General features: G+C 34.7%; 1 protein-coding gene across 1 annotated transcript in view; it reads left to right on the forward strand.

The window, feature by feature from the left end:
- LOC145248084 (uncharacterized) overlaps positions 1-12,052 on the forward strand; it is a 480,098-nt gene that overhangs the window by 124,971 nt on the left and 343,075 nt on the right. The window contains exon 2 of the mRNA XM_080109862.1: positions 1,873-1,935. The gene's annotated coding sequence lies outside the window, so the exon portion shown is untranslated. The remainder of the gene's footprint in view (positions 1-1,872; positions 1,936-12,052) is intronic.

The following is a 12,052-nucleotide window of genomic DNA, read 5'->3' on the forward strand; positions in this document are numbered from 1 at the left end:
TTTTCTCTCTCTCTCTCTCTCTCTCTCTCTCTCTCTCTCTCTCTCTCTCTCTCTCTCTCTCTCTCTCTCTCTCTCTGGAATATACTTCATCTGACACATTTGTTTTCATTTGGTTGTCCAAACAAGTGAGGACATTTTCATTTTAGAAATGAGCATAGTTTTTATTTTTTTTACTTTTATGTGGATACGTTGTTTGATACGATAGGGAAAGAAACATACATACATAGAACAAGTGCATAGCCGCAAACTCCAAAGGATCTAGTTTGCGTAGTTTTTAATTCTTTCATCTCCACTGACCATACCCCTACTACTACTACTACTACTACTACTACTACTACTACTACTACTACTAATAATAATAATAATAATAACAATAATAATAATAATACTAACAATAACAATAATAACAATAATGCTAATAACAATAATAATAACAATAATAATAATAATGATCAATTACGATGTTTACTCGTTTATACGTTAGTACATTTCTGTAAGTGATTGAACATACATTGGCATACAAAAGGGTTCCATGCATCGCTGTGTACACTATTATAATACTAAAGCTTTGTTAATCAAAGTTGTGCTTCCTTAAAACATATTCCGTATAGATTTTAATCATATAAAAAAAAATCCTTGCTGACATTTAGTGGACCATTTCTACCAACCATAGATTGGAGTTTATTTTTTACCATATATGGTTGGTTACCAAAATACGGCATAATCACGTTGACACACCGATTCCCGCTGGATCACCGGTTAAGCAACGTTGAATCTGGTCAGTGCTAAGTGGGTAACCGTTTGGGACTTCCGGGTGCTGTATGCGATCCGCTTATCTCGGCATTGTTTCCAGTCGTCCTAGACTTCTCCTTGCCACTGGACTCAAATAGGACCGATTCAGAAGAGGTGTGGTTGAGCATTGCGCAACTCTTGCCTCATAATTACATGCGCATCTGCCCTTACCAAAAAAAAAAAAGACTCTGGGCAGGAGCTGCTAAAAACAGCCTATCCTGCCTTGACAGAGTACAAAATAGACTTCGTGGTTTAGTGGGGGATGCCATTTTCTATTCCCTGCAACCTCTCTCCCACAGAAGAGACGTTGCGAGCCTGTCTTTGTTTTATCGTTATTTCCATGGCAGGTGCTCGTCTGAGCTCCAATACCTCGTCTCCCATCGCCAATCTTTCACTAGAAACACACGTCTGGCTGAAACTACTGTCAATAATTTTCCCCATTCTTTATCTGTGCCAAACGTAAATTCCATGATCAAAGCTTCTTTCTTAGAACTGCACGCCAGTGGAACTCTCTGCCGCTTGCCTGTTTCCCACCTGACTACAACTTGGAGGTCTTCAAGTCCAACATAAACAAACTCCTGACAAACCGTCTCCTTAAGTAAGACACTCTATCAAAAACCTCGATACTAATGATTACTGCAATACTATCTCATTGATTACTGTACACGCAATAACCCTTATCCCTGAGTGGCCTTCGGGACTTGATAAGTGGTGACCCCCATGTAAAAAAAAAATTATTAACGATTCTCTGGGTGGGTGGCATGTACGTTTGGATTTCCTTGAGTGGGAGAATCCTCTTGCGATACTAATGCTGATAAATTCAATAGATGTATTGAGTTGGATAATTTGCTCAGTTCCCCAACTTAGACCAAATCCCGAATGCTGGTATTTTGTTGCGCTGCTAGTTCAATCCAATTTTCTGTAATTTCTGATTTAATGGGATTTATCAATGTTTCTACATTGTTCCTCACATTTCCGTCACTGAAGCCCCCGTTTCAATAAAATTTGGAAAAGTTTTCATATGCTTCTTTAAAAAAGATATTTGCTCATCGTTTTTATTTGCTTTCTTTGTTTTCACAGATCGGAGAGCGGTGATTATCTCCCCACCGAGGAGGATTCGCGGAGTTCAGAAAAACATGAGAGGTAAGTCTCATCTTTTGTCAAAGAGACTTTATTACCCACCCCCATGTCTAGCTGAAAGAACTTTATTACCCACCCCCATGTCTAGCTGAAAGAACTGCACTCATTGTCGATGTCACAGTCCCAAATGATTTCGGCCTTAACAGGGCTGAACGGGGAAAGATAACAAAATATCAGGACCTAAAAAATGATCTAAAAACGACATGGTCTCTGAAAAAAATACACATTATACCGGTTGTGATAGGAGCAACTGGCTTAATAAAAAATAATCTTCATAAATACTTAGAAGCAATCCCTGGAAAACCAAGCTGTAATGAAATACAGATAGCAGCCATAAAGGGAACAGTACCTATTCTTAAAAGAGGCCTCGGATATAAATTTAAATCATAACGGAATCAAGTGTTAGCTCCAGTAAGGTGCCTCTTGATCTCTTAAAGTTTACTGAAGTAAAATACAAAAAAAAAGAGTAGAATACCTACTAAACACTGTCCTCAAGTGTCTAAGGTCTCTCTGTACAGGGGTTTGTCAGAACAATCTGAGATGAGGACACTTTTCCCTACAACCCTGATTAAATATTTAAAATCACATGAAGTATTCGCAGATATATTAATCCTTGATATGAATAATCCACAGTGCCATTTATGAGGAACTAGCCTGGGTTCTCAGTATTGTCCGATTGTTTGTAAGTGTGTGTTGAGCAAAAAAATAGTTCTAAGGTCTCTTTGTACAACGGGTTGTCAGAACAATCTGACATGAGGACACTTTTCCCTAGAAGTAAACCTTGACCAAATATTCAAAATCACATTTCGTATTCGCTGCCCAAATAAGATCTCCTCACTATGGCCAACCCACATTAGCTTTTCCGAAGAATGGTGCACCTTCTCCAAGTGATGTTACTTCAAGTAATAGCACGAAGCTGGATACTCCACCAGACTAGATGAATTCTTGTCCTGGAATTCAGTAAGACCAAGAGACCAAAACAAAATATATACTACAATGTATTAAAATGGTTAATTGGGGAGAGGAAAATTATGTTCTCAATTTCTTTGCTAACTCAGTGCTTGAGAGATAAAGAACTTTAATGGAACATTCGAATATCTATGTATCTCGTATAGCGTTACAGGTGTTAGCCCCAGATAGTGGGCTCCTTGATTTCTGAGAACTTCGACTGAATTAAAATAAAACAAAAGATCAGAGTACAGGCATCTCCGTTTGATTCGATATTTCGTTTCACTTGCAACAATCCTCACTTTCCCTCCCACCCTAATACATTTTTTTCAGTGAGTCGACGCATCCGATGGAATTACTTCACCCCCTCACCACTTCTAACTTTTATTATATCTAATTTGACTCTGTTCAATAAAGGCTTATTCTATGACAAAACTTCATAAATCAAACGAAATATCTAATTAAAAGAAACATGATTCTACGTTAATTATTCTCGCTCCATTTAAGTTTTCCTTGCGTATTACCTTCATTCTTAGTAATACAAACACAGTTTGTCCGATAAACAAACTTTTACGCATGCACATTAAGGGTGGAACGAAAAAAGTGTCGCCTTAAGAAAAACACTACAGCTTTATTTTCAAACTTTTATCGAAAAATCAATTCAGGTAACTTGATTATATAGTAGAGCTGACATCTATTCAATGTAGTCGCCTTCAGCCTCAATCACCACCTCGATACGGGTCCGGAACCGGGAGCATACCTTTTTCCACAAGTGCGGCGGATGACGGCCATCAGACTAGCTTTGGTGTTTTGGGAGGTCATGTTGATGATGTTCTCAACGTATGATCAAACCAAGTCGTCGCCCTCCTTCTGAAGCCAAGCTTGGATCTCTTTAAACTTGTAGTCCGGCGCCGCGTCCTGCTGCAACACCCAGAGTTTGCCAGCGACCACTTAATTGCACCAGAGAATCATCACATTCTTCAGCACATTCAGGTACACGTTTGTGTTGACTTTCAAGCCGATTTCGAACATGTGAGGTGGCATGATGTGGCCCTCACTTGAAACCACACCAAAGACCATAACCGTGTCCAGAAACTTTGTTTTCCTCGCCCTGGGCACGTCACTGATATTTGTGGCAATCCCGCGAGATATTTTGAGGGTGCTGGCAATGATCCTGGTGTCATATCTTGGATCGGTAGAGAGCATATATTATACGCCGCATCTCCGATCACGCTCGTTGAACATTGTGTCATTTTCAGATATGATAGAAGACTCCTATCGCTCTTGGAATTTGCACACAACTGACCAACTCTTTTGCAACATTAAATTATCATCAGCCAAAAGGACTTTGTGGATTCTTTGATGTTTTCCGGAACAACTGTCAAATTCGGCGGACCATTTGTTTTTTATGTTGGTTGGTTGTTTTTGTTTTACGACAGATCATCCCTTTTAAGATTATTTAATACCGAATTTAGTGATTTTGAAGGAGAAATTTCATATATATATATATATATATATATATATATATATATATATATATATATATATATATATATATAAGTCGGTTTCTATTTAATTAATAATAAATTAATAAATTGTCTGTTACTTCAGTTACAGATTAGCACTCACTGTGAAAAGGTGTCACCATGTTTAAAGCAAGTCAACTTACCAAAGTTGAGCGTGCTCAAATTCTAGATTCCCTTAAGCAAGGTTTGTCACAGTGGGCGATCGCAGAAAAGGTAAATCGCAGTAAAACAGTGATTTGCAAGTTTTTAAAGAACAGTGAAAATTATGGAATAGCAAAATCCACTGGTAGGTCCTAAAAATTTTTTCCTACATTGAGTAGGAGACGGGTTTTTGTGAAAGACAGGGGGGCTTTCTTCTAGTACAATTAAGGAGGCACAGATGCTGATTGCACTGCAGTAACCATCATAAGCCACTTTTGACAAAATGTCGTGGCAAATAAAAAGTGTAAACAAATTCCTCGCCTGCTTCCACATCACAAGGTGAACCGTTTATGGTTTGGTCGTGAATACCAAACATGGGACGTAAAGCAGCGGAGGAAAGTCTTGTTTCTGATGAGAAAACTATTCAATCAAGATGTCCTGATGGCTTCCAACGATATTGGCCTGACGAAAGCATGGCTACGCGTCATAGTAGTGGAGTGTCTCTCATAATATGAGGTTCCTTTTCTTTCAGAGGGAAGATGGAGCTGAAGGTGGTGCAGGACCGTCAAACAGCGGCTGGTTATGTTAGCATGCTACAAAAAGCACTGTTGATGACGGAGGGCTATCGTTCGTGTGGGGATTGATAGTTATTCCAACAGAATAATGCTGTAATTCACGCTGCACGATGGACCTTGACCTTTCTACAAATAAAAACTGGGGTCCATCTCTTGGGACATCCTCCATGTTCACCGGACTTGAACCCAATTGAAAATATTTAAGGATGGATGCCAAATGATGCTTATCTAAATGGGAAACAATATTCATACCATTTTGGACAACTTGCATGGTTCATGTAACCGATACTCTCTGGCGTTCTTTATTGTTTCGAAGAGTATTGTCATACTGAATTTATTTTAACTTATATTCATCATTTTCGTATTATTATTATTATTATTATTATTATTATTATTATTATTATTATTATTGTTGTTGTTATATTTTTACTTTCATTTTAATTAAGAAAATTTTATTCGCTTGCTTTTTAATTTTTATGCTTACCATTCTTATTTTTACCATTCTTTGAATTTTACTTTTTAATTTATATCAATTATTATTCTTATAGTTTACTTTCCACTAAGAGTAGTTTTAGTAAATAATTTGCCTAAAATACGAAACTACATGTTGCTTTATTCCTTTTTTATTTTTTTAGTCATATCTTATTGTTCAAATATTGGTCGAATTATTGTACTGGAAAAATAGACAATGATATAATAATAATTGTAACTTAAAAATAGGACTTAAAGAATGATAAAATGAATAAAAAAAATAAAAAAAAAAACAAGCGGAAAAATACTTTTAATGAAATAAAAATAAAAATATAATAAAAAATTGCAAAAATTACGAAAATAATTTATATAAGTAAAAATAAATTCAGTATGACCAAAATCTTCGAAACAAGTAGCAACGGCAGAGCATGTCGGTTACATGAACGATGTAAGTTTTCTCTAATAGAGCTTTTATAAATATTTTAAGGTACGCATCTGATCAGTAGGTGACTAAATATGCAGCAATAACATAATTTTTCAGACTTGTTAATCGCAGTACGAAACAATATCGTAATGGATACCTTTTGTAAAGTAATAAATGACCAACTAAGAAAACTTGATATTTGGACTTGCAGAATTATTATATATATATACATATATATGTATATATATATATATATATATATATATATTACATTTTTTTAAATTGGAGTCATTAGAATTTGGGGAAAACTAGATGCAGGGAGAAAAAAAATAGACACTAAAAATAGTCAAAAGACCATTCGACTAAAATAAAAAAGAACCTCGCGGTACCTTTCGTCCGACCCTTTTCAAGAGATCACGTCGGAAGCGATTAAAATAAAACAATTACACGATTGAACAATGCAGGCAAAGAGAGGGGTGAGAAAAAAATTATAAAATTAAACTATATATATATATATATATATATATATATACATACATACACACACACGCACACACACACATATATATGTGTGTGTATGTATGTGTATGTGTATATATATATATATATATGTATAAGTATGTATTTATATGTGTATATATGTATGTAAGAGAACTTATATATATATATGTGTGTGTGTGTGTGTGTGTGTGTGTGTGTGTGTGTGTGTGTGTGTGTGTGTGTGTACACTGCTGATAAAAATATAAAGATCACTTAAAAATCTTTTAAAAAACCTTTTTTTAAGGGTAGATTTTAAACTCTTCCTACTTAAGGTTACCAATACTACAACGTAAAAGGTTATGGGAGAAAAAAAGCTACATTCCAAAGATCTATTTTAAAAATTTACATTTTTATTAAATTAGGCTTTTTACACATGATCAAAATTATAAGACCAGAGACAAAAATTCTATTAAATTGTATAAAAATCAAACTAAATAATGAGTTCTACGTCCACTGTTTTTGATGACTTCAGAAATTCTTTGGGGCATGCTATAAATAAGTGTTTTCATTAAAGTGCGAGGGACCTACTCCAGTTTCTGAAGATGGCTTCACGGAGTTCATTTTTTATTGAATATTGTTTGCCATTTTAATAACCCTCTTTTGTCATCTATCCCCAAAAATTTTCAATTGGGTTCAAGTCCAGTGAGCATGCAGGATGTCACAAGAGATGGACTCCATTTTCTTGTAGAAAGCTCAAGATCTGTCTTGCAGTGTGGATTGCAGCATTATTCTGTTGGAATAACCATCCATCTCAACACAAACGATGACCCTCCATCATCAAAGATGCTTTTTGTAGCATGCTAAAATAACCAGCTGCTGTTTGACGATCCTGCACCACCTGGATTTCTGTAAGAAAAGGCACCCCATACCATTACAGACCCTCCACCACTATGACGTGTGGAAAAAAATCTTTAGAGGCATGTTTTTGTCATGCTAATATCGCTGGAAGCCATCAGGACCATCTAAATTGAATTTTTTCTCATCAGAAAACAGGACTTTCTTCCACTTCTCAGCGTCCCAGGTTTGGTATTCACGACCAAATCTTAAGCGATCCACTTTGTGACGTGGAAGCAATCGAAGAATTTGTTTACGCTTTTTATTTACCATGCCTTTTTGTTCTAAGTGTTGTCTGATGGTTATTGGACTGCAATCAGCATCTGTAACCGCCTTAATTTGACTAGAAGAAAGTCCTTTGTCATTCATAACAACCCGCCTGATTCTCCTACTCAATGCATGAGAAATTTTGAGGGGTCTTCCAAAGAACTTTCCTTTTCCATAATTCTCGATGTTCTTTAGAAAGTTGCAAATAGTTTTATTGCGATTTACCTTAGCTGCTATCGCTCGCTGTGATAAACCTTGCTTATGAAATCCTAGAATTCGAGAGCGTTCAACTTCGGTTAGTTTTCTTGCTTTAGGCATGGTAACACCTTTACACAATTATTGTTAATATCTAACTGAACTAAAAACATTACAATTACCATAAATCTAACAATTTATACCCGTTGGTCTTATAATTTTGATCATGTGTGAAAAGCCTAATTTAATAAAAATGAAAAATTTTAAATAAATTTTTTGGAATGTAGCTTTTTGTTTCCGTAACCTTTTAGATTGTAGTATTAGTAACCTTAAGTCGGAAGAGTTTAAAATCTATCCTTAAAATGGGTTCTTTTTAAAGATTTTTAAGTGGTCTTAAATTTTTGATCTGCAGTGTATGTATGTATATATGTGTATATATATATATATATATATATATATGTCTATATATGTGTAGTATATATGTGTATATGTATAAATGCATATGTATATATGTATACATATGTATATATCTTTTATATATAAATATGTAAATATATATATATGCATATATATGTATATATATGTATATATATGTATATATATGTGTATATATATACATATACATATATATACTTATACATATACATATATATACTTATACATATATATACTCATGCATATACAGATATATACTCATACATATACGTATATATACTTATACAGATACATATATAAACTTATACAGATACATATATAAACTTATACAGATATATATATATATATATATATATATATATATATATATGTATTTATAGGTAAATTTTGTGAAATAGTCAAGGAATGAAGTTTATTGATTTTTATAGAATAGTGTGGGGTTTTTTAAGTATAAAGAAAAAATCTTCGGATTTTCGCGTCTGTCAATAGAGAATCGTTTCACTGAAAGAAGAAAATCAAGTAGAACAATCAACAGACATTCAACTGAAAAAAAAATACGAAGACGTGGCGCCCGCCATCATTGGGCGCCAGTATTTTCATCTGGTGCAATCTTCTTTATTTTCTGGACGCGTATTCATTCATCCTTTAAAGGATTTGTTCGTTGTTCGGTCACGTTTATGTTTTACGTAAAATGTTCCAAAAAAATATATATTGAATGAAAATATCCTTGTTTACATGCGCCCCAGATTCTTATTGTCGTCGGTCCGTCTGTCACGTTATTTATTTACTCCCCGCATCAGTAAGAGGTAGCACAAAAATGAGAAGGTCGGGGGAGGACAGTTTCTCCCGGAGAAGCCTATTCTTGCTGATAAAAAAATGATGCAAGCAATATACGGAAGGGGTGTTTCAAATGTAATGTCTCCTATTTTTTTTTATTCCGGCCGAACATATTAGAGGGAATTGCAAAGTGCATTGCTATGATGTCTAAACTGAAGCATCCATGGCCTGAAAGTTTCATCTCTCTGTTGCAAATATTGACGGTATGAGACTCTAATGAATCAATCTCTGTCATGGACGTGCGTCAAAATCAGAGACATCATCGAATGCCATCATGCAAAACTATTGAACCGAGTAACATTCACCGGCGCCTGTCGAATGTTTACGAAAGCGAAGCAGTAGATGTCAGCATAGTTTGGGGATGGGTTCGTCGATTTCGAAGTGGCGACAGAGATGCGAGTAAAAAGGGGCGCTCCTGATACCCATGTACAGCTACCACCCCATGGCTAGCAAAAGTGTATTGAGCATGGTGGTGACTATGTGGAAAATAAATTCTGGAGCACAAAACGTCTTCGTGGCTTTTCAACTTATTTAGTTAAAAATAGAAAGCATTATTTTGGAACGTTCTTGGTAACTTCAAAATTAAAAATGAAATCTTAGTAACATAAAAATATTGTTCCAAAAGTAATGTCTCCTAATTTTTATTCCGCCGGAATGGATCAGAGAGAATTGTAAACTGCATTATTACGGTGATTGAACGTATGCAGTCATGATCTGAAAGTTTCATCTCTGTGTGTCAGATATTGACAGTGTGAGACTCTAAGAAAGAAACTCCTGTCATGGACATGCGTCAAAAGCAAAGATACGTCATTGAATTCCTAGAGAAAGTGCGTTCGGAATGATAATAACTGTATGGAAAAATAAATTCCGGGGCACAAAAGGTCGCTAGTTTTAATGGTATCATCCCGTCTTTGTAGTTATTCAACTTTTGGAATAAAAAAATTTGGAATCCTTACTTTTGGAACGACCTTCGTATGATAAAGTATGCTCCGGATGCACATGCACAGCCATCGTCCATCGCGGAGAAAAATGCATTGAGAATGGTGGCGACTATGTTGGTACTAGTGCATTTATTGATCTGTGCTGAAATAATAACGTTATTATTTAAAAAGCCATTCTTAACATGGGGAAGGGAGGGTGTTTTGTACCTATTCTATATTCAACCTTACAATTGAATAAAAAAAAACTTATCATAAAACTTTAATTAAACTTGGAAATACGATTAAAAAATAGCGTGGATCAGTAAGTGCACTAGCACACTATGTTGAAAAATAAATTAGGGAGCATGAAAGGTCGCTTCGTGCAGTTCACCAATTTTTTTACTTAAAAAAATTGGAGGCTTTTCGTTCGGAAGGATATTCACATTTAGGGTATGTATACGTCAGTTGTTTTGTAAACTGCGTTTTAATATTCATCTATCTGTCTGTCTATCTGTTTGTCAGTCTCTGTTTCTTTCTCTCGGCCTTTCCGTCTCTCTCTCTCTCTTTATATATATATATATATATATATATATATATATATATATATAGGGTGTCAACAAAGTCTGACTACATTATGTAGCCAGACATTGTGGAAGCATCTTGTAGATTATGTAGCCAGACTTTGTGGGCACCCTGTATGTGTGTATATATATATATATATATATATATATATATATATATATATATATATATATATATATACACGTGTGTGTGTGCATGTATATACAGGGTGTCCACAAAGTCTGGCTACATAATCTATAATGTGTGTATATATATATGTATATATATGTATATATATACATATATGTATACTTATATGTATACATCCATCCATACATATATGTATACATCCATCCATCCATATATATATATATATATATATATATATATATATATATATATATATATATATATATATATATATATATAGATAGATAGATAGATAGATAGATAGATACGTAGATAACAAGACTACCGGCATTGTCCGGTTGTAAAATACGCTTATGACGTTCCTGCGACGGGCAACGCTAAGTGACCCACAAAACAGCGTCGCCATAAGACAAGGCAGTCTCCTCAATTACGCGAAAAAGGGAAGTAAAACATGCCACCAGAATTAGCCAATTCGCTACCGTTATTTGTTTGATTGACGTGGTTGGGTGGGCGACTTTATTTTGTTTTATTTTCGAGTTTTGAGCAATTCTCGACACTCCAAAGCTTATAGCATTATGCTCGTCATCTTGTTGTCGTTTTAACTTTATCGTTCGGCATTACTTGCGTTTCAAACCTAATAAACGCTTTAACATATGCGAAAACACCAAAAATTAATCTAGGTAGGTAGAAGAGAAAATTTACTTTCCTTCAGTAACATTTATTTGTTATATATCTGTTTCTTGACAACTTTTCGGTCTGTTACCTTTAGTAAAAATGTCCCAAGTTTTAAGTATGCTCACTATTACTGAAGTGATTAGATCTGTAAACTAGTTGGAAAAGATAGCTATTAAATGTACACATATACCTTAAAAGGTTGGCATTCAATATATATATATTGTCCGCCATTTTGTAAAATTTAATCGGTTCAAAATGGCAGATTTATTACACACGTATCCTTTGTATAATGATGATCTAAATATCTTGAACATCTCGACGAGTTTCTTAAAGAAAGAAAGTTGTTAAACAAAGATGAAACTTTAAAGAATCCTTCAGTTTTATTATTGCATCTTTCAAAAGGAAACTGTTCTTTGACAGAAAACATTTGCTGGCAATTGTGTTGTAACGATAAAATAAAACGTCCGATTGCCGATAGGGGAAATTGTCATTTCATTTCAATGACATGTATTTTTTTTTTTAACATTTATTTTGTTTAAGTAAATTAGCAATCTTATGATGAGCAACGGGATAAATGAGAGAGAGGAGGAGGGGTGAGTGATAGAAAGATGCAGGATGGTA

Source organism: Euprymna scolopes, chromosome 26, assembly GCF_053919585.1.
Source record: "Euprymna scolopes isolate OS-2025 chromosome 26, ASM5391958v1, whole genome shotgun sequence".
Lineage (NCBI taxonomy): Eukaryota > Metazoa > Mollusca > Cephalopoda > Sepiida > Sepiolidae > Euprymna > Euprymna scolopes.